The sequence below is a fragment of the Antechinus flavipes genome, chromosome 2, assembly GCF_016432865.1.
Source record: "Antechinus flavipes isolate AdamAnt ecotype Samford, QLD, Australia chromosome 2, AdamAnt_v2, whole genome shotgun sequence".
Lineage (NCBI taxonomy): Eukaryota > Metazoa > Chordata > Mammalia > Dasyuromorphia > Dasyuridae > Antechinus > Antechinus flavipes.
In genome coordinates, this window is record NC_067399.1 from 88,364,796 (window position 1) to 88,389,803 (window position 25,008).

Below are 25,008 nucleotides of genomic sequence, written 5' to 3' on the forward strand. Positions count from 1 at the left end.
TTAATATCATGATCCAATCTGGTTTAATTTTATAAGCATTTACTAAGGGCCTACTCTGTGTGATACCGTCTTAGATATCGAGGATACAATTAGATTTTTAAAAAAAATTCCCTGATTCAGGGGGCTTACATTCTACTCTGTATAACATATAAGACCTTGATCTTTTCCCTTTGCCAGTTTGCTTTCATTTTAATCAAACACAATTTCTTTTCTTTTTCTTTTTAAAAGCATGAACTTGATAGACATCAGCAAATATGATCCTTTCCATATAAAAAGAAAAAAAAGAATTTCATATGAAACCATGAACCAATTATATACAGCTTGTTCTGATTTAAAGCATAAAAATTGAACAGTAATTCCAAAACACCCTCCTCTTTATGAACTTCCTTCTGCTTTTATGTATTTTGTAAATGTTTCATGAATATTTTCTTTTTACTCCCAACAAAGAAATAAACAAAATAAGTACTGTTCCTTCAAACAAATAAGTATATTCAGATAAAATGGATGTATAGATGAGCCATGCCAGAAAATGTGTGTTTTATTCCATGCCTCTCTGTCAAGAAGAGTATTCAGTATTAAGATTGTTTATTGAATTGCTAGAATTATTAATTCTTTCAAAACTCTTTTCTTTTACACTGTTGTAGTTATATGTTTGGTTGTTTTTGGTTTTTTTTTTTTTTTGACTGGTTCTACTTATTTCACTTTGTATCAGTTCATATAAATCTCTCTACCTTTCTCAAGAGTCTGTGCATTTATCATTTCTTACAATACAATGATATTCCATTCCATTGATAGATGATATAAGCAAATTGTTATACATATTATATATACCTCATTTGATGAGCACACCATATCTCCAGTTTTAGGGAATAACAAAAATTGCTACTATAAATATTTTTGTACAAAACTCCTTTTTCCCTCTTTAGTATTTTGGGAGCTGTAAGCTTAGTAATGAACGGTGAGGTGGACAGAATGTCAGACATGGAGTCAGGAGGATTCTTCCCAAGTTCAAATCTGGCCACAAACACTTACTATCTGTGTATCTCTGGGGAATTCACATATCCTTCATCTGTAAAATGAGCTGGAGGAGGGAATGGCAAACCATTCCAGTCTCTGCCAAGAAAGCCCCAAAATGGGGTCATGAAGAATTGGACATGACTGAAAACAACTGAACAAAAACAAACTTAGTTATGGTATAATTAGGTCAGAATAAAAACAACTTGATAACACTTTGGATATAGTTCCATGTACTGTCCAGAATGGTTGGATGAATTCATAGCTCTTCTATATCATTAGTGAGCTTGTCTTTTCACAGTCCCTCCAACAATTGTCACTCTCATCTCTGTCAATCTGATGGACATAAAGTAGAACTTTTAAATTGTTTTAATATTCACTTCTCTTTTTACTGGTAATTTGTAACATTTTTCATATTTATTGTTATCTCACATTACTTTCTTCTTTTAAGAATTGTCCATTCCTATCCTTTGACTATTTATTTATTGGGTAATGCTCTTACTTATATATATATTTGAACCAATTCTCTGTATAGCTTGGCTGGTAAACTTTTATTAAATGAAATTTGCAGCAAATATTTTTCCCACTTAATGCTTTACCTCAAATTTTATTTCATTGATATTGTTCAAATGCTTTTCAACTAAAATAAACAAAAGGATCCATTTTATATCTTGTGGATGTAATAACTATCCATTGTTTGCTCAAGAATTCTTCCCCTGTTCATGGTGGTAAAAGGTATCTCCTTCCTTATTCCTTAATTTGTTTATGAAATGACTTTTTATAATTAGGATCTGCATCATTTTGGAGTATAGTATTTTATATGACAGTATGAAATGCTGTCAAAAAAACTGAATTTATGCTGTAGTGATTTCCAGGAGTTTTTGTCCAACAGCAAGTTCCCAGTCTAGCAACTGAGGTCTAAGTGTTTATGAAACACCATGTTAATATGTCCACTTGCTTCTGGGTCTTCTATAGTTAACCTGTTCCTCTGATCAACTTTTCTATTTTACTTAACTAGTCTCAAATTGTTTTGATGATTACCGCTTTGTAGTATAGTTGAAGATCTTGTATTTTAGGTACCCTTCCCTGCATTAGTTCTTTTGAGATTATCCTTTTGTTCTTCCAGATAAATTCCATTAATATTTTTTTTATAATTCTTTAGAGTAACCTTTCAGTAATTTGATTTGCATAGTAAGGAATGAGCAAATTAGTATAGGGAGATTTGTCATTTTATTACATTGGCATAGTCTAGCTATGAACACAGTATTATTTTTTAAAAGAGTTAACTATATTCATAGAACTTTGCTGTGTGTTAGTAAGTGAATTCCAAAATAATATACATTATGCATTCCATAATTATTTTGAATGGAATTCATCTTTCTATCTCTTCCTCGTGAGCTCGTTACAGAAAATTTTATGATATAAGTAGATAAATTTTACATTTTTCTATTTTGCTGATGTTATTATTTCAGCTGTTATTTTCATCTAGGATTTTCCAAGTAAACCATTTTTAATGCCTACAGAAAATAGATAATATTGTTACTTCTTTGCCTATCTTTTTTTCCTCTTTGATATCATTTTCTTCTGTTATTGCTATGGCTACCATTTAGAGAACTATAGGAAATAATAATGGTAGCATTGGACAGCTTTACTTTATATCTAATCTTATAGAAAAGGACTCTTAGAATTCTCTTACTATAGAAAATACGAGCTCTTGGCTTTAGAGAGATATCATGTACTGTATTGAACAACTGTCTTTTTATTCCTATGCTTCATATTTTTTTAATATGAAGGAATATTGCACTTTATTAAAGGTTTTATTCCCTCCATTTTTTGAAACAGATATGTTACTTTCATTGCTTTTTTGTTAACAAAATGATATACTGGAAAGTTCTTATATATTAGAAAAATAATACTATAGTATCTGAGGACAATGAAGAATCAGAAACAAAATAGGATATATAATTATTGAGAAATGATTAAAAAAATTATGTTACATGAATGTAATGGAATAGTTCTGGGCTATAATAAACAGAGCATATATAGAATTCAAATTTCTATGAACTGGAAGATTTCTATTAAGGAATAGCATGTGAAATGGAATTACAAGTAGAAAAATAATATACAAAATAATTATAACAATATAAATAGAAAGAGGACAGTTGATGGTACAGTAGATAGAGTGGCAGTTCTGGAATGAAGAAGACTAAATTCAAATTCAGCTACAAACATTTCTGATAAACTCCTTAAATCCTATTTGCCTCTCTCTATTTCATCTGTAAAATGAGCTAGAGAAAAATGGTATGCCATTCTAGTATCTTTGCTTAGAAAACTTCAAATGGGGTCATAAAAGAGTCAGACTTGAAAGAAAAATGACCAAACAACAACAAAACAAGGAAGAACAATAAGTATAACTGAAATTTGGAATGATTCAGCTTGGCCCAGGAGAAAGTTTAAGAAAATGTACTTTTTTTTTCTCTTTAGGGAAGAGAATTTATAAGTATAGAATACTACACAGAATGACATATATTAGCTGGTGCTGTTTAATTGAATTTTTATTTTTGTTTTTTAATCTGTATTACAAAGGGAAGGTGTAAGGCATAATCAGAAATGAAATTATTTAACAACAACAAAAAAGCAATAAAACTAAAATAAAAGACAAAAACAAAATCCAAAGCTTCCTGATTTGACAAATAGGATGTGTCATTTAGTTGGACAAAATCAATTTTTAATTAATCTGAAATTGCACTTTAAAAACACAGAAAAAAATGTTTTGCACATCTTAAAACTTGGAAAAATCTAAATGCTATAAACAGACTCAATCTGATAAGCAAAACTGTTTTCAAGTTTATTTTAAAAAAAAAAAAGACAGCAAAAATAAATAAATAAAGGATCCCTCATAAGCAAAACCTGTTTTGCAGTTTACAAAAAATAAAGACAGCCTTCCCCAAAGGATTAAGGTTTAAATGGTGAATAAGGAAAAAATGTCAACTAGCAGTTTTAAAATGTTAATTACACTAATCTCTTTGAAGATTAGTAAAGCTGATAGAATTTCTGGCACTTGGAGATCTTCAAAGTCACAACAAAACCGTATTAAGCTTTCTGCTATGAAAAAAAAAATATCCACACAAACCATCTAAGCTCCCCTTTTTAGAAATGCCAGGATTCCCCAAATGTTAATGTTCCCTTTCTCCCCCACTGGAAATTTCCCTTACTGAGATTAATGAGCATGAAAATTAAACTTAAAAAGGCATTTGATTGATCCAGTATGAAAACACATACACAGTCCTTTTGGGGGTGGGTGGGAAATATCTGTTCTCACAAAATGTTAAATGTTAAAATTGGAAATCCTTCTTAGTGAATTTAATGAAATTATCATCACACACCATGAATCCATGGCAATGAAAAAAAGATCATAACTCTCCAGGTTTGCAAACTGTACATCCACTACATGCACAAGTTTATATATGTATATTTACATGGTTACTATCACACATGCCAGACATAAAACACACCAACACAGAAAAGGACATCTTAGGATCTTCAGGGATTGAGGGGATTCTGGAGATCATATAGTCCTACTTTACCAAAGAAAATAATGACAAATGGAAAAATCTAGCATCTTGTCCAAGATGTTTCCTTCAAGACCCATGATTTAATAGGAAGACCATTGAGTTGGAGCTCAAAGTCAGTCATACAGGTAGGAAGTATCTGAGGTCAAATTTAAATTCAGGCCTTTCTGACTCTAGGCTTGGCACTCTATCCATTGTGCTATCCCATGCTCTTATTTGAATGCCATTCAAAGGTCCACTTCTCCAATATTACTCCCCCTTCCCTCCTAGTGAACTGCTTCTCCCATTTGAAATTCGAAAGAGATTTCCTGATATAAGGGGAAGACTAGTATCCAGCAGATTTTTATTCTGATAACAATAAGTTTCCTTGGTACCCTGTACCTCTTAATACATTATCATTAACCTATCTGATTAACTTGCCAGCTCTAACCCAGTACTACAACTATTAACAACAAAACTTGAAAAAAAAAAAAAAACTGCTGAAACAAGAAACAAAAAAACAAACAAAATCAACCAATTTCTCTGATTCAGTCAAAAATAGGCCAGTGTCCAACCCAACCCAGCAGAGGAAAAGAACCTGAGGGAATAAGGCATAGGACAAGTAAGGTTTCAAGAGAGAAAGGTTAAAGGAATCGTTTCATGTAGGGCACCAGGGTGGAACACTGGAGGCTAATACGGGGAATTGGAGCTTGAATGAGCCAGTGGGGAAGTCCACAGTTATTAGAGGAAGGGCTGAGAAAGGAGGTTAATAGTTTTGCCTAAGGTCACCTCTTGTGATGTCCACAACTCATGTTATGAAAGACAGGTTTCTAGGATCAGTTTTTGGGCTCTTGAACATTGTAGGCATTTAGTAAATGTTTGCTAAATCAATCACCAAGCCTTAGGGTTATCCACCCATCTATTACTGCTGGCAGCCTGAGACAAGTCATCTGGACCAGTTTCTCTAGTTCAGGGTAGAAGGCGGTGGAGGAGGTTGCATGGTGGTGAAAGCACAGGCTTCAGAGTCAGAAGGCCTGAATTCAAATCCCACCTTTGCCATGGATAAGTCATTTTTACCTCCCTGGGCCAGAGTTTCTTCATTCACAGATGAATTATTGTTAACCAAAATTACAACTCATCTATCTGATTGGCAGAGCATCTAAGGACTTTCCAAATTCTTCATCTATAAAAATCCTGCTAGAGCATAAAATTTCTGCTACTTCAATTGTGTCAGCTCCAAGGGCTACTCTGGATTTGATTCGTTTGAATTTATTCTCATGTGATGTGCTCCCTCCTATTTAATCACAAAAGTTCTGTGAATATAGCAGAATGGTTGATAAATTAACCATGCAAAAGTCAGGAGGCAAAAAAACAACCCCAAGATTTCCTGAGAGCCAAGGAGGCTTCCAAACCAGTTTCCAAGTACATGTTTTAACCAAGCCAATTAATTCTCCAGAGCATTCATTCCATGCTCATTCAACAAGAGGCAAAGAAAAAAAAATACTAAAGAAGCCCAGCCATGTTATCATTGCTCCAGACATCTTAAGTTTTAATTTCCTGATTTTTATTAACTTAAAATTTCTCAATATTAGTTTTGATATTATAAACACAAGCCTAAGATTCCATTTTAGAATTAGCTGTTATTATTTTTTCTAAAAAATGGTAAAGAAAAATATATAGAAGCATTACTTGGTAATCCCACAAAGTTGAAAGTCATGATGGCATCATTGTTTTAAGAACCTTTATTTTTGCATGTTCTGATGTTTTCAAATCAAGATCAAACTTAAAACTGAATTTCTATAGGCTCTCACTTTTTGAATACACACATCCAAATAAGCCTCATTTTTTCTTCTTACAATTACTCTAAACATGATATCATACACTTCTGATACCCTCAAGCTAGTCAGTTTTTTTCCAGTCTTCTTCTTAAGGTCTGAATTGGGGGAAACACTTTTTATTTAATTAAAAATTAAAATCCAGATGTCCTGGAGTCAAATTCTTAGTGGGTTTCACGCTCCTAAGAAAGTGTGCCATGTCCCCCACAACAAAGGTGGCAAGCAACAGCAGAGTGATTGTCCTCCGCAACTAATTCCATTTTCACTAAAAAGAAATGGAAAATTTTTATTTTCAGACGTTTCTGTAGGTAGTTTTGATTTTGCTCCCTGGGGCCTGGCAATATTGGAGCTGGGAACTGTTAGTCTCAATTGGTGAGTTACACAAGTGGATTAGGGGCTGGTTATGGCAGGGACATGAAAGCAAATGAAAAAAAAAAAAAAAAAAAGAAAAATAAAAACACACCAAAAAAACCCCAAGGTTTTAAAGGTGAACCTACTTAAGCATTCATAGCACCTCTTCTGCAAAAAAACATTCTTTCCTTTGTGATGTTCAGTTCTGAGTCTCATATTTCCCCTCTTATTCTACTTTAATCCTCTGCATGATGCCGTATGGTCTGTTTAGGGACAATTTGTTCCGAGGTCAGGAATGATTTTTTCATGGCCATTTCTCTAGCATTAATAATTAAAATAGCTACAACACACCTGCATCTAGGGCAAGATAGTGCTATATTCCCAAGGGACTGGATGGTCCATTTAGGAAGGACACTGAGAAAATAGTTAAATGCAAGGATTTTATTTAAAAAAAAAAAAAAAAAAAAAAAAAAAAAACCTTCCAAAACAAAAGCAGAGTTATTTCATTAACAATTTTTTTTATTTAAAATTTCCTTTAAATTATTATCTGATTTCATTTAGATCTTTTGGATAGCTGCCAACTCGACTGACATATTAACACTACAAATTTTTTTTTAAAGATATTTGATTTCTCATTAACCAAAATCAAAATTTTGGTTCTACCAATCAGTTTTAGGGAGAATGCTTTAGTATACTTTATATGTGGTCTTAAAAAAAAATCTCACCACAAAAAACAAGCAGAGATTCTTTCAAGGATCTTCTTCAAAGTATAAGGATTTTTAATAGTAAGGGAATAAGTCAAGGAATAATTTCTAAAAATAAAAATTTAAAAGTGAGTATCTAAATTTACCTTTAATTAGGAGAGGCATGATTTCCACAACAAAAAGGAAATTTATTATTTATTCATTTTTAACATTCCTTTAAAAAAAAACTTGAGTTTTAAATTCTCTCTCCACCTATAGATCTTGCTCCAATACAGAAAAGGCAAGCAATATGACATTAATTACACATGTGAAATGTATTTCTATTTTAATTATATTGTACCCCTTCCCCCAAAAAAATTCAAGAAAAATAAAGTGAAAAAATTATACTTCAATTAGCATTCAGAGTTCATTAGTTCTCTCTCTAGAAGTGGACAGCATTTTTTAATCATGAGTCCTTTGGAATTGTCTCAAACTACTGCATTGATCATAGTAGATAAGTTAGGTCTTTCATGATTGATCATCATTACAATATTGCATAATGTGCACAATGTTCTCCTGATTCTGCTCATTTCACTCTGCATTTAAATCTTCCCAGGTTATTCTTAAACCATATTCATCATCAATCCTTATAGTACAATAGTATTCCAACACAATCAGATACCACAACTTAATCAGCTTTTCCCCAGCTGATAAGAATCCCCTCAGTTTCTAATTCTTTGCCACTAGAAAAAAGAGTTGCTATATTTATTTTGGTACATATAATTCCTTTCCTTTTCTTTTGATCTCTTTGAAATACAGACCTATTGGTGGTATTTCTGGGTCAAAGGATATGCAGCTTGACTCCCCTTTGAGCATAGTTGGACCAGTGCATTAGCGTACTTATTTTCCCACATCTTCTCCAACACTTGTCATTTTCCTTTTCTATCATGTTGGCCAATCTTAGAGGTATGAGGTGATACCACAGAATTGTTTTAATTTGCAGAAAAATTCATTTTTCTAAGTTGAAAGACAAACTTGATATAGAACAAGGTTCTTCCAGTTAGCAAAATTCTACTTATCCCCTCACCTTCTTCCTTTGATGAACTTCCATTTTTTCAAGTTCCTTTCATCTAGAAGTCAACTCATAAAACAAAGACCAATGTTAGCTCTTCCCAAGCTCAACGTGGTCAATGGGGAAGTATGGAAGTAGGGGTCAAATGCATTTCATGGTTTCCATGAGCTACAGGATGATTTTTCTTCTATAAGTTTAGATCTGTAGTTTCATTCCCATAGGGATGTGGAAACTGGAAGCTGTTTTAGAATCAACAATATAACACTTCAGCTGGTATGTGTCAGAGGCAACTCAAGCCTTCTTGTCTCCACTGCGCCATATTCCCTAACATGACTTTGAACACTGGGTATATAAAATGATGTGGACGGATGTCTCTACTTTTTTACATATTAACTTCAATCTGCAGCCAATCTGCAATGATCTACTGTAAAACATCGTGTTCATCAATGTGTTCATCAAATAACTGAACAAGTGCAACTCCCCTATGTTTTTTTCTGATCAGAGCCTTCTTTCCCTCTTTCTTTTACCTTCTATAGCTCTTTATCCATTGTATTCTATTTGTGTGCTCTAATATGATGTGTCACTAGCGTGCTCACTCCCTCCACCCACACAGAGGGAAGGCAATCTTTCATACCTTTATATCGTGAGCTGTTCTTACTCATGTCTGTTCATGGATGGCTTGTTCATTCTATTGGAAGTCTTCCTCCGCTTTTTTTAATATTGGGAAAGGACAGTGAATAGGCTTTCCAGCTGTGGTCTTGGGAAAAGTCATATGAAGTGTCAGAGTCTAGAAAACTCAAGCCTAAACCTCCCAATAACCTCCTTCACTGGAAGACCTTACTGCTACTTATTCCCTAATGGTTAGGAGACTCACACTCTCTTACTTTCCCTGTCCCTGTAATACTGAACCAGAGAATGACCAAAAAACCAAGCTCGCCTACCCAACTCCAGGTGCCCACTCCTTCATTCCCATCCAAACCAGGGATACCCCCAAAATGTGCCCGCTCCTTTCACTGTGCTGTCTGTAACTTCTCCTTCATAATTAGCAGACTCTTTAGCTCTTTCAATCACCTGGCACTCATTGAAGCCGGGCTCTTTCTATATCACTTTATATCCTTGGTCATCATGTTCAGCACTGGATGCTCTTTAACTCATACTTTTTGACTTACTGATCATGCAGGTAGGAATGAATGTATGAATGAATGAATCAATCAATCAATCAACCAACCAATTTATTCATTCGTTTATTTATTTATATGTTTATTTATTTAATATTCTATAATGCAATATATTATATAAAATATTATATATTATATGACATCTAATAATATAAAAGTATTAATATAATATAAAAAATTAATATAACAATTTATACATGTTAATATAATAATTAATATATAAATATCCCTTACTGCTTATTACCACTTCTGCAACCTCCCTCTACTGTCATCACTAAGACCTTTCTCACTCTGAGGTTCATACAATCCAAATTTATCACTCAATCCAGATCCTGGCAGTTACTATCTAACTGATTCCAGGACATTCTTCTTTTCTCAATAAGCTCTTTTCCTGGCTTACTGCCTTCCTCTCTATCTTAACTCTTGCCCTTACTTTCCAGTTCTTCAATCAACTTGACTCCTATGATCAATTCTTGCCTTCTTTCTTAGCTACATGTGGGGATGGTCACATCCATGCTCTTGCTATCACCTAGTGTTAGAACACTTCCTTATTCAAGAACTCTGGATATCTGACTATAAGCTCTTATCTTTCTCTGTCTTCTACTTCCTAAATCTTCTCTCTATCCTTACCAGGATCACCAACCTCTCTGTTCTTTAACACTATTTTAGCTCATCACCCCTGTAGTCTGGCTATATTCTCCCCCCTTTCCAATCTCAACCTCTAGTCTTTTTAAAATTAAAATTTATTTTTCTCAATTATCAAGTATTTATTTTTTCTCCCTTTCCCTCCCCCACCCCTATCTTGGAAAAGAAAGAAAAAAAGAAAAACAAAACTTTTATAACAAACAAACACAGTCACGCAAAATAAGTCTCTTCTACTCTATCTTAGGTCTCCTTGTTTTACTGATGACCAATGATCACTCTTTATAAAATTACAACTCTGGATTACTTTCATCACCCAAATTCGTTAGCCCTAGTCAAATGCTATTATGAAACAGAACTGGAAGAAGTCATGGGGCTTTGTTGAGTGGATCCATTACACATTTATGCCAAATAAATCTAAATTTCATTCTCACTTCTTACTGAAACAAGACAGTCCCACCACTTCTCCCTAAATGATTTCCTATCCTACTTAACACAGCAACTATTCCAAACCTTTCCTTTTATCTTCTCTCTCATTTGACACTCTCATTCTCCCAAGCTAAGACCCTTCCTCATACTTTAACAGAAGTTGAGACCATTTGACAAGAGTCCATCTTCTTTCTTCCTCTATATTTGATATATTCCTCTGAAATTAAATTCCACTGTCTTCCACAAGGCTATTGAGCCTAATCCTTTCTATCTTTTCCAGCAGATTATTATCATTATTACCTCTACTCTTCTCTAATCTCTTCCTAGCTACCGGTTCCCTCATCTCCCCAGTCCTTAAAAAACTCCTCTGAGATTGTTCCATGCTATATACAATGGTGTCATTTCTATCACACCTAATTGGCTTATTTTGGATTCTTCTGAGGGAAGGCTTCTATACCCATAGGAAAAATCATCTGAGTTTCTTTTCTTTTACATACCCAATTTTTGACTGCTATAGCCTATGGACTTCTTGGAAAAATGTTTAATAACTTCAGGAGTGAACAATGACTTAAGCTGCAAATAAATGGGATTCTGACTAGACTGGGATAGGATCTGCAACTTTTTCCCTGTATACGTATATACACCTGGGATGCCTGATATAGATCCTTACACATAACAAATGTTGATCTTTATTTATACATTTCTTTTCTAACTTTAATTTATTTTTAAACTTTCTTTTAGTTTCCAAGCACACCCGAATTCCAAAACACACTTCCATTGAATATGTCTTCTATTCAATTGCCTGGGCATGCTCACCCATAGTGAAAGAGTAATAACTTTTTTTTTGTTTGCTTTTCTCTAAATCTCCTCAGCTATTAATACCTGGATATCTGGACTGTAAGAAAGAATTGAGTAAACACTAAATTGTAGCCAAACAGGACCCAATGTAGTGAGGGTGGGGAAGGAAAGGAAGTAGGAAAAAAAAAGTTTCTTGAAGTAATAATAAATTGTTCATTAGATTTTTTCTCAATTTTTAATGTTACTGGCATCCAAACAGACTTGTGACAAATATCTCTAACTAGAAAGAAAGGATCACACATAAGTTGTTGACTCTGAACATTATAAATGACTAGCTCATGAATAAAGGTTATTAGATTAAGGACTTAATATATTAAAACGAGTATCACATTCATTCTGCCAGGTGGAAAATTTTGTTTTCAATAATATCAACAATGGATTGCATAAGTTCAGTGCTTAAGCTTAAGGCACCTAAAATCAGCAAGATTCCGGGGCCTTTCCTTTTTATGGAAAGAAGGATGGATTAACTGCTGAACTCTGAATAACAACAAATGAGTAGCCTTAGGAAGGCTTCACCTAGAATAAGGTCTTGCTAGACTCCAATTTTCCTACTCCTAGAACTGCCTCCATTGTGCTACAATCCTTAACAAAGTCTGGAGAAATCATCAACTGAGAATTCTCTGCAGTCCTAAGGGGTCAGAGGTGTGTGTAGAACTGAGACAAAGTGATGGTCACACTGTCTTCCTCAAGTAGGACTCCCTAATTACAGACTTTCCTCCCATTCCTGGAGATTCCCCTCTTCATCTTGATCTCTTGGCTCTCCCAGCATCCTTCAAGTCTCAGCTGAAGTCCTACCATCTGCAAAAAGCTTTTTCTAGTTCTCCTTAATCTCAGTGCTTTCTCTCTGAGATAGCTCCCATTTTTCTGACATAAATATGTGTGTATGTGTACACTGAATGTACATGGTTGTGATATTGTCTCTCCTATTAGATTGTGATATACTTGAGGGGAAAAATTGTCTTTTGCTTTTTTGTATCCTCAATACTAACCATATAATAAATGCTGGTTTACTGACCACTTTTCTTCTTTAATATTTGTATATTATGGTTTGGCTAATAGCATCAAACTATTGGGGAAAAGTAATTTTTTTCACCTATTTGGTCATCAAATCTCCTCAAGTAAAATACATTTAGCAAAACACTTGAATAATATACAAACTCTATGGAAGGCATGATTTTAATTAAATTGACTGTTCTAGACTTCTTTCCATAAAAGAACATTTTTTTAAAAGGTACACTTCAAGAAGGTTTTGAATTTCTAATTTTTTCTTCTGGTGCTGAAAACTTAGTCAACTTTAATGACTGGAAGAACTCACTGTTAGATTGATTTAACCATTTAAACTTCTCACCTTGAGCTAATTTGGAAAAGATATCGAATGTGTCCCAGTGAAAAAATACATAACAGATGTGGGAAACAATGCTGTAAAGATAGATTGGGGAGAGAACGTGGAAAGGCTTGAATCACAAGCTAGGGAAACTGAGTTTTGTTTAATAGATAATTAGGAGTGACTGAATATTTTTGATCAATGAATTAACATTCAGTACTGTGTTTAGGAAGATTAATCTAGACTAATTATGTAATAGTTAGATTAGAAGCAGCAGAAGATGGGAGATGGAAAACATTCCAAATGCTAGAAGGGAAACCAACTGGGATACCATGGCAGAATCCAGGCAAAAATTGATATAAAAAGGGAAAGGAAAAGATGGATTCTAAAAAAAAAAAATGTAAAGGAAAAAGTAGTGATTCTTGATGACTTCACAGAGCCCTTATTTCCATGAATGCAGAGAATTTATACTTAGACAATAGAAAAAGAAACTATTATACTATTTGTTTTCTTTCTTCCTTTTGTTTTCTTCATTTGTTTTTTAGGGATGATGCTTTCATTTTATATCATAGTAACTGATAGATATTTGTCCATTTCCCCACAATTCCCATCATATACATACAACCCATGTTATCCATTAACTTGAAGCAAAGGAAAAACAATTGACACAATGACAATCTTTTTAACATTCTCCGTAAATAGACTCCCAACAATATTAGCATGGTTTATCTGGAATTTAATGAATATTTACTATTGATAAAAATACTATTAAAAATAGCTATATGTATATGAGTTTTGAATGTGTCTTTTACATAAATTTCCAAATATTTTATGCATTTCTTGTTAGTTTAAATGGAATTTTTATTTTCTCCTATTTTTTGTTAGTATTACACAGAAATGCCATTGATTTCTGTGCATCTATTTTGTATCCTACTATTTCACTGAAGCTAATTTTGGTGTAGTAAATAGACAGCATCAGAGCCAGTGAGATCTGGATTCAAAGTTCACAGCTTGTTAGTTTTGAGACCTCTGGAGAAAGTTATTTAATTTTTCAATTCTCTAACAACTCTCTAAGACTATATAACCTGCAAAGAAAGTGCTAACTTGTATTTCCTTATCAGAAAATCCCCTATTCCAGTAAAATCACAAGGTCATTTCCTATCTCTAAGACTATTAGCCATTTAGATCTCTTTGGCTTTTCTAAATATCTTATCACAATTTCTCCTTTAACATCTCTTAAATGAGTATTTCTAAGATATTTGGATTTGTTTTCCTTGTAATGTTTAAATTTTATTTTGGCTTCCTGCAATATTTGTCTGATATTGAAGTTTTAAAGTTTAGCTACAATATTTTTGGTGATTTGGTACTATTTTATGGATCTATCTGTATGTTGCCATCTCTCCTAATACTCAAGGGCTACTTCTAACATTTTCAGAACTATGTCAATCCAGTTTCCTTATACTATGTTTTCCTGAAAGAGTTACAATCCTTAGATTTTCTCTTTGTAACCTGTCCCCAAGTTTGATATACTTGATGTACAGGGCTCCCTTATTCTTCCACTCCTATCTTGTGATTTTATTCAATTAATTCTTCTTGGGCCTTGCCAGCTTTATTTTTTAATTCTGTTGTTCTTTTTTTCCTCCCAGGGAAATTGTTTTGGGGAATATCTGCTTTTTTGTTCTAATTTTTCTTAGTAATTTTAAAATTTCTTCCTGGACAATCCTGGTTTTTTCTTGGATTTTTTCTCATTTCTTTTATCTCTTTAATTTTTTCTCTTCAGTTATACTTGTGAACCATTCTGGAGTCTCTACAATCTGTTTCATTGACAATGGAAGGGAGAGAAAAGAACGCACCGAATTTTTCACCCTCTTTGAGATTTTTCTCTCCATTCCCTTCATTGAAAAATACTTATTAACTCTTGGCTTGCTTTCTAAGATTTTGGTTTTTTGGCTCATTTTTCTTCTTCCTTCAATTTTTATCAGTTTTTCTAAAACGTTTTTCTTGTAATCCGGCTTCTTACTGGAATTTCTTTTCTTGCTGTACTAAATAGCAGTGAAATAACCCTAATACCATTGTGTCCTATCTATTGATGCAACCAGGTTAAGTGACTATTGAGTGATGAGGAGGACCACATGATTCAAACAGGTAGCTAGGTGGCGCCATGGTGCATAGGCCACTGGGCCAGAACTCATCTTCATGAATTCAAATCTGACCGCAGACTCTTATAGTTGTGTGACCCTGGGCAAGTCACTTAACCCTGTTTGCCTCAGTTTCCTTATATGTGAAATGAGATAGAGAAGGAAATGACCAACTGTTCTAGTATCTCTGCAAAAATAATAACAACTAAATGGGGTCAGAGAAGAACTGAAAAACTACCGAACAACAACACCCTGACACAAGGCCATAAGCGGTTTCTAAGATGCTCACTGGAGCTGGATCTATTTTCCATCTTTCATGAGTCCCATACAATTACCCTGTGCCCTCCTCTACAGAACTCAACATCCTCCAGGTGGGCTTGATTTCAAGTTCTCCTTTTCAGTGATTCCCTTTGCCAACATTGCTAAGGTATTAACTGACTTCTAACCCCCTCTTTTTCCTTGCCCAATGCTACCTATGCTTTTTGGTTCTGGTTTGCTTCATCTTGTTTCTGATTCCAAGCTGTATCTTAGAATCTTTCTATTACCTATAATTATTTTTATAATTATTATCTATATTATATAATTTATAATTATAATAATTAAGTGGGATTCATGGTCAATGGTACCAGCTACCCAGACAGAGCCTGGCAGAAGGTGTGTCTGTTGTGGACTTTGCCACCAGCTGGATCTCTGGGAAATGCTCTCTTAAGGGGGTCACAAGAATTGCTAAAAGAATCAACTGGGGCCAAACTCCTTACAATGGATCTACTTTGTACGGCTTGGTGTCTGATTTCTTTCTTTCTTTTCCTTCCTTCCTTCCTTCCTTCCTTCCTTCCTTCCTTCCTTCCTTCCTTCCTTCCTTCCTTCCTTCCTTCCTTCCTTCCTTTCTTCCTTCCTTCCTTCCTTCCTTCCTTCCTTCTTTCCTTCCTTCCTTCTTTTCTTCCTCCCTCCTTTCTTCCCTTCCTTCCCTCCCTCCCCTCTCTTCCTTTTTCCAAAGCAATGACACTTTTAGACTATTTCTCTAAAAAAAGAGGCAAAATCTGTTTCTAAGAAACGAAATATTTTTTGTGCCATTCCTTTGACAGTACAGTAAAGTCTCTTCTCAGATTAACATTTTTAAATGCCTAAATTAAAATACTTAGGATTTCAATGGAAATTGTTTAAAATGAACTACAGTTATCAAAATACAAGGTGTCCTCAAAGTCTTAAATTAGTTTGTTTTAATAGCTACTAAACAGTACAGTTTAATAGCCTTAATTAATAGCTTTAATAGCTATTAAAGCTTAAAACTGCACAAGACTTTTGGGACACCCAGTATTTTTTTTTTTAATAGCTCAAAGATCCAAGGTTAAAAATCCCTACCTATGGTATGATGAGATGAAGAAATAGAATTTTGGTGGAGATAAGGTATGGTAATGGATACATCTGATGAAAAAGAAAGGACAGAAGTAAGAAGAGGTGAGGTATTTTGTATGTGTGTAAATACACATACATATACTCATGTCTGTGTATATGATGATGTATATAAATAAATGTATGTATATGTGTACACATATATGCATGCATATATAGATGAGTGTTTACACATATATACAAATATGTTTGTATCTATCTACACACATATATACATATGTATACAAACATATATGTGTGTGTGTATCACACATATACACACACACACATATTAAGGTACCTAATAGACACCAAACTGAGGGTGAAGAAGAGAGATCAGAAAATCAGAAAGAGTCTTTCCTTATAATTGTTAGCAAACCTTTTAGTCAATACAAGATACTTCTTTTGAATTCAAATATGATTCCTTCCTCCTGAGCAATAAGTAACCTAGTAATATAAATCCCCAACATGAAGAATTTTGGCAATAAAAACAGACTGCTAATTCTACTTAAAAGGTATCACAACTTTGCCAGTGTTGTCGTAAAATGAGGTAATGTCCATGGCACTTAATGAGTCTTTCTTTGAAATTGTACATTATTTACCACCAGCTCACATGAACTCACTACATAATCTCACCTTTTCTAAAACGTGTTGCTTCAATTTCAATAGCACAATTATGAAACTCTTTTTTAATGTTTTAAAAATGAATCCCACATGTTCTTTTTTTTTTGGTATGTCCTACAATTTGAGTCTGTTTTTTACATTCCCAGAAAATTAAAAGAGATAATCACATTTCTTGTTTTCAAGGTGTAGTACTTTAGAAATACTCTGGAGTTTGATTTATTTGTGTAAACGTTTTTCATGGAAGTCAAAAAGTGAAACTCAAGAAAATGTTCTGTTAAAGAATTTGTTATTCTGGTTAAAAAAGGATTGCCTGCTCTTTAAAAACTAACAGTTTTCTATTTACATAGCTGGCTATGAATATCCCTCCTGGTGAGACTCCTGTTCTTTTCCATGCTGAACTTAGTCTTTGCAGGTGTGGAGCTCTAACTAACTTCAAAGGTAGTTTTGCATGGGAAAGGAATATACTGCTGTCTTCCCTTTCCGTCTTTTTACATTAGCCACTTCCCACTCCCAGATGCACTCTCATTGCACCTTAGCCATTTCCCTTTTCCTTCCTTCAAATCTGAGTCTGAGCTCAGGTGTTACCTTCTTTATGAGATCTCTTCCAATCTTTTTCCTTCCTTCAACAAATAATATCCCTTCTCGAATTTTTTCTGGAGTTGACTATAGAATTAGACCTCATACAGAACTTATACAAAAATTAGATTCTTAACTTCTTTCAGGCAGGAACTATGCCATTTTTCATCACTGAATTTTCTGTACATATCACAGTATTTTGGATCTAGCCTTTGCTCAACAAATGTTTTCTGAATCAAGTTCATCACTCCCTTTCAAAGAGCAACAACAAGTCAAAAAAAAAAAATGACCACAATTCTTGGGGCATCAGAATATGTAAGCACCAAAGTATTTTCCCTTTGTCTATTATTTTATTTTAGTTTTCCAGTCAACTAATTTGGATAAGGATTGTACTAACAGTGATAACTTCATAATCACTGTATTCTGCTCTTGTTAAACCTCATCTCAAGTATCAGGTTCAGTTCTGGGCACCAGGGGTATTATTTATTTATTTTTTATTGTAATAATTTTATTTTTAATACATATTGCTTTATGAATCATATTGGGAGAGAAAAATCAGAGCAAAAGGGAAAAACTAGAGGAGAGATAAAAATACAGAAAAAAAGATGTGAATATAGCATGTGTTGGTTTACCTTCAATGCCCTTAATTCTTTTTCTGGATGCATGTGGCACTTTCAATCCAGAGACTACTGGGATTGCTTTGAATCACTAATCTACTAAGAAAACCAAGCCTTTTATAATTGATAATTGCACATTCTTGATGTAATTGTGTACAATGTATTCCTGGTTCTGGTGTGATTGGTTTTAAAAGAACATTGGAGACTAATCAGGAAGGCAACCAAGATAATAAAGTCCCTTGAATCTATGCTATATAAGGATGCAAGAACTAAAGATGCTTAAATCTGGAGTAAGTTGGAGTGAGAAGAGATGATACTGTGATATTCCATTGCGATATCACAAAACAGTTCCATAGAGGATTGGCCTCTGTCTCAAGGTGCAACATTGAAGAATTTCCCAAAGGCAACCTTTTCTCTTTTTCTTGAATTTTGGGGCCTGCTCGCTCACAATCCATACTTACTATCTGACCAAGCTATACATATTAATGGATCAACTTTCTAAGTTGTTTAGTCAGCTGTTTATCATAGTCTAGATATTAGGCTTTTACAGAAATATAGACTTTTGAAGTTGGAAGGGACCTCGGTAGTAATTTAGTTCAAACCATATGCAACAGGAAATTCCATTATTATGAATATGACAAGTATACATCGAACTTTTGTTTGAAAACTTACAACAGGGATGAATCCACTAACTCTTAAGCTAATTCCATTTTCAAATACTGGATACCATATACTCCTGATTTTTCTCTTTTCTTGGTGAAATATGAAGTGAAATGGTGAAATATGTCAACTGTTTCTCATATGATTCATGGCTCTTCCTCATCAAGATTTCCTTGCCTTCCTCCAATCCTCTCTAGTGAACTAATGCCCTTAAACTAAACTAAAAACAATTATTTCCAAACTGGAAGATTTTTTAGTGTGAGAGTCTGTCAGAGCTTATGTGCTTCTCGCACAGCCTTTTTGAGTACTCAAGGTCACCTTCATGTCATGATGAGGCACTAGAATAGTATTTATGGAAATAAAAATAATATGATAAAAATAATTATCTCATATGTATCCAGTTATTTTTAACTTTTCAAAGTGTTTTCACATTTAAGTTTCTCATTTATCAAATCATGGGGATTTATTCATGTGTAACACAGAGACAGATTTATAAACTATGATGTCTCACTAATGTTGACTGTTTCCAGAATGCTGGCAGAATTCTGAATAACAGGTGCCCATGATTCCTACTGAGTAACTAGGCAGAGAAATTTCTTCATTCAAGGGATTAAATACTTAAAGAGTTGGCTCTCACTTCCTGTGACCACACTAGATTTTTAATCTTTCTCTGTCTTCCAAGTCCACAGCTAATACAGTGTATACGTATGTATGTACATATCAATATAGTTCTTTATTCTATATTTTACAATTTCAAGATCCTCTCTGTAATCAGCACTAATGAGGATTCCTTTTCTCTTTGAAAGAAGTGAAAGAGTTACAAGAGTGAATTATTGGTCCTTTAAATGCTGCTTTCCTTCTCTCCCTCAATAACTTCACTGAAAAATCAGAATGAGAAGGAAGTAGTAAGAATTAATGAAATAAGAACAAAGAGAATTGCTTAAAATTCACAGGAGAAAAAAACTTGCCAGTGGACAATCACCATAATCTAACCAAGGATAAAATATAATTCTGTCTAATGTGGGTTCATTGAGAGGAACACTCTCTGATGGTGATCAAGTTAAATTCATTACCAGAAGTACCAGAGGATTATGTTATAACACAGACCAAGCCAACAAGCATTCTTTAAATGTTATTAAAGGGGCAGGCATTTTTGCTACATATACACAAAAAAAGTGAACACAAACTGTGACGTCAAGAAGTTTACAATCTAATGGGAAAAACTATATGCAAACCATTACATACTTATATAGATACACAAATGTGTGTGCATATACTGTGAACACACACACACACACATATAAGATAGGGAATGTGTAAATCCCACTTATCTCAGTTTCTGCATCTGTAAAATAAGATGGAGAAGGAAGTGTCAAACCGTTCCTGTATTTTTTGCCAAGGAAATCCCAAAAGGGGTCACAAAGAGTCAGATATGACTGAAAAAACAACTGAACAACAAAACCATAACAGAGAAGGCACTTGTAGACTTACCTAACACACAGTTAGGAAGCATGGATGGGAAGGAAAGGACTTCAGTATATATCCTACAAAGTTATTTTTATTTATATTACTAAAAGAAATTCCAGTCTCTACAGGTCATCTTCCAGGTCTCAAACTTCTTTGATTTAAGAACACATCCTAAGCAATGAGATGTCAGGAGAAAGCAAACTGAGGGATGGGAAATGTTAAAGCCACTACAACAGTGTGGTTGAATACAAAGGTATTGTGGACAGCCAACTCTTCTCACTTATGGCTCTTCAGCCCAAACCTACAGGAAGAGCAAGAATAAAGCAGTTTATGTCAAGTCCATTAACGGTCCATTTGATTCTCTTAGAACTGGTAAATAAAAACCATAAATGGACTGACATTTTTTTTTAATGCCATAGAGAGGGCAATAGGAGAATACAAGTTTGATTTTTACATCTGTGTGTATTATGGCTTACTGCCTCAGGGTAAACTCTCCCAGATGTGTATAAGAAGTTGAAATTCTTTAGGCCAAATTTTCATCTCATAGTTTTGCATCTAACAGGATGCTCTACAAACATGTCTCTATGATGGTAAGAAGAGAATTTGTTTAGTGGTGAGTTCAATAAATTAAAATGTGTTATAATTAGAATACACATTTATAATCTGACAGGATCTCCTAACAAGAAATGTCAAAAATGTCTGACACCAAGAACCATTCTCAAAAATATAAGTGGTCAAAGTTAATGAAATTATTATATGAAAATAATTAAATTAAAAATAATAAGCCATAAATGGTATATGAAATCACGTTCCAGATCACTAAATAGTAAGAGAAATGAAAATTAGAACAAGGGAGATGAGAAGGAGATTGACTTGGCTGATGTGAGACAAAAGAAAAAAAAATCAGAAAAATGCACCCAGTTTGATAATCACGAAGTATCTGCCTGAAGTCAAAAGTTTCTCTTTCACAGCTTAAGAACAGAAGAAAAGCCATCCAATTACCTCTACAATATGGAATTTATTTTTGATAAGAATACTGATGAGCAATTGGTCTGATGAGTCAACGTGAAATCTGGAAATGTACTCTAAACAACTTATTTTTCCCACTAATTCACTATGGAGCTATCATTCATTAATTGACCTAAATGGTTTTGAATCTGTATTTTCAACTTCTCCCATCCTTTGATGATAACAAGAGTTTTCTTATTTTATCCTAAACTTATCTTGCTTGAGCATCCGTTTATCTAGCATCCTGTGTTTTGACTAATGCGACAATGGAGAGATTCCACTTCTTCATGGAGAGATTCATCTCTGGAGAGAAGGGATCGTACTTCATTTAATGGGCCATCCAGCTCTAACAGACTCTGATTTGTGCTCTCTGTCTTTTTAGTCTATACCCACATAACATCCCTTCTATAAAGAGGACCATTCCAACTGCCCATCTTTAGACTTTCGCCAATACCATTAAGTTTTTCCTGAGATGTGAAATAAGGTATCCAGACTTTTGTAAGGAAGGAGAAGAATTACTTCCTGATAATAAGGATCTATTTTTGTTGGCCTTTCTGATCTGAGCAGTACATAAATCTGCTGTTTTTCAATGAGAATATTTCCTTTATTTATCCCCAATATTTAATAATAATATTAATAATAAAAATATTTAATAGTTCAGTGAGTGAAATGGGATAAACTATACATACGTTTTCCTGGAGAAATAAGGAATTACTTTGGCTCAGCCTACTCCATGACAAGTTCTAGAAATAAGCTACGATGAGGTCAAGATATCTTATTACTTACTTGCAAAAGGATCCCATGAATGTGGTTCTGCCGGATGTACAGGTCTGTACAGTTGGGTAGTTCGGACAACAGAGATTGAATGGTATTTGGGATCTGGTCAGTCATGACAAATGGTACCAAGGCCCGTGCCGCCATTTCTCTAGAACGGTAGACAGCAGAATGACCACACCTAAAAAGGAAGAAAAATGTCCTGTTATTCATCAATCACCTCCACAGCCACTGCACACCCATAATATATCTGTCTGTGTCCTTAGCTTCATTAGGGATTGGGCTGGCCATGCCCAGGGCTAGGGCAGCATCTGCTTAGTACCCATACCTACTATTGTCCTGGCACTTGGTGAAAAGTGCCATTTTCATATCTATGATTAGTATGGAGGACTCTGTATGTGAATTAAAGTAGTTGGGGGACTTTAATGTGAATTAAAGTAGTTTGGGACTGTGGAAAATGCACTGGATTTGATGTTGAATCTTGACTGCACCATTTAATATGTATGTGAAGTCACTGAACATTTCTAGGACTGTTTCCTCATCTATAAAAATAAAAGGGCTGTATTTGATAGTGCATAAGGTCTAACTCATTCTAAATCTGTGATCCTAAGATATGTCTTACTATTATCAAAAGAAAAAAAGAATAAAGATTATCAACAAACAGCTTATGTGGTTGCCCACTGTAGTAAACTGCAATTCTAACACCAACTAAGACAAATATTAATTAATCAGCTAGTACATACACTATAGGGAGATACAGTAAATATAGAATGTGAACAAAGTGACAAGACTGGAGACAAGAAATACACACAAGCAAAATGAATAAAATGAGTAAAAAAAATATAAAAACCAAATAAATGGTATATAGATCAGAGACATATCAAAAATACTCCCAAGGAAAGCCCAAACTAGTTAGACCCAAAGGGTTTAGATCATGGTCCAGAGGAGAGAAAGATTGCCATGAGTTGGTCAGGAAAGGATTCATGGAGAAAGTAGGCTTTGTAGTTTGGGTCATGAAGGACTAGTAGGAATTAAAAAGAGTATGGAATTCAGATGGGAAGGGAAGAACAGGGAAATTGTCACCAGAATTGGAAATGGGGTAAATGATATCACTGAGGCAGTCAAACACAAGAGAGGTTTGAGGGCCAGCTGAGCACACCAATCAGAAAAGATAAAGAGGGGAAAAGACCTTTTTTTTTTTTACTTTACTTTTTTACTTTATCTGGCCTTGTACCAGTAAAGTAAAGTAAAAGGTCTTGAATACAGGACTAAAGAATCTGACCATCCATTTAATAGGCAATAGTGAGCCATTTACAGTTTTTTAGCCTAACAACAAATTATGTGGCGTATACCCAAAAAGAAAGTGCAAAACTGGTGACAGGTAAAAGGGTAGAGAACAACATCCATATCTATACAGCTTAGGAGGGGAGTATCAGAGTGATGGAGTGGATTTGAGGCTATTTTGTCCATCTTCCATGCTTCCGAGTAAACCCACACTCAAGCATTCTAGGAATAAGTGATTATGAAAGTGAACATACTATGCCCCAAGGGCTATAAAACTGTTGCATACCCTGTGACCCAGCAGTGCTATTACTGGGTCTGTCTCTCAAGGAAATCATAAAAGAGGGAAAAGGACCCCACATATGCAAAAATGTTTGTAGTAAATAATTGGAAAATGAGTGGATACCCATCAATTGGGGAATGGCTGAAGAAGCTATGGTACATGATGGTAATGGAATATTATTCTATAATAAATAATGAACAAGTTGATTATAGAAACGCCTGGAAGGATTTACATGAACTGATACTGAATGAAACAAGCAGAACCAGGAATACATTGTGCACAATAACAGCAAGAATGTGCAATGTTCAACTGTGAAAGACTTGGTTCTTCTCAGTAGTTCAGTGATCCGAAGCAATCCCAATAGATTTAGACAGAAAATACATATCTACATCCAGAAAAAGAAGAACTAAGGAGACAATATAAATCAACACATTCTATGTTCACTTCTTTTTTCTGTTTTATTATCTCTCCCATGATTTTTCTCTTTTACCCTGATTTTTCTCTCCCAACATGATTCATAAAGCAATATGTATTAAAAATAAATTTACTACAATTAAAAAAAAAAAAAGCAAGTAAATGTGGCAGAATATAAGTTCCTTGAGGGTAGGGCCCACTTTGTCTTTGTTGTCTTTTCCTTTTGTCTTTGCAACTTCAGATCCTGGGATATACTAGGCATTTCTTATATTCTTGTTAAAGGAATGAACTATAAAATTATGGACAAGTATCCCCAACACCTTTACAAATAATGAATGTGAACAAAAAGACAGATGCCCAAAGGGAATCTTGAGAATACTCCAATTTAAGAAATCATAGTCATAATTACATACCAGAGAATCATCACAAATAAAATAATACTTGAAGAAAGAATTCAGTGTTACAAGTCTGAGGAACAAAAGGCCATGACAAAATTCATAAAAGGTAATTTTGGAGCCAACAGACTAAAAGAATTGCAAATATTGGGGAAGACAATGGAGAAGAGGGGATCTCACAGCTTGAAGTTTTCAAAATTGATCTATGTCAGGTCCTTGCATTTTACTATCTGAACCTGAGGTTTCTAGGCCTTGTTAAAAAATGTCTTTGAAATGTATGGGGAGGAAGATGATGATTTCAGATGGTTGGGATTGTGGTTTCTCATTCAAACTCATCAAAGATCACTCCCCAGAAGTGCAGTATATTCCTGGATCTTGGAGAAAGAGGAAAGGGAAGGGAATGAGCATTTCAATGGCACTTACTATATACCAGGCAATAATA

At 34.2% G+C, this 25,008-nt stretch overlaps 1 protein-coding gene across 1 annotated transcript in view; it reads right to left on the reverse strand.

Annotated features, from left to right (window-relative positions):
* The window catches only part of ZFP36L2 (ZFP36 ring finger protein like 2), a 252,540-nt gene that overhangs the window by 176,785 nt on the left and 50,747 nt on the right, over positions 1-25,008 (reverse strand). The window contains exon 3 of the transcript XR_007950307.1: positions 22,206-22,374. The gene's annotated coding sequence lies outside the window, so the exon portion shown is untranslated. The remainder of the gene's footprint in view (positions 1-22,205; positions 22,375-25,008) is intronic.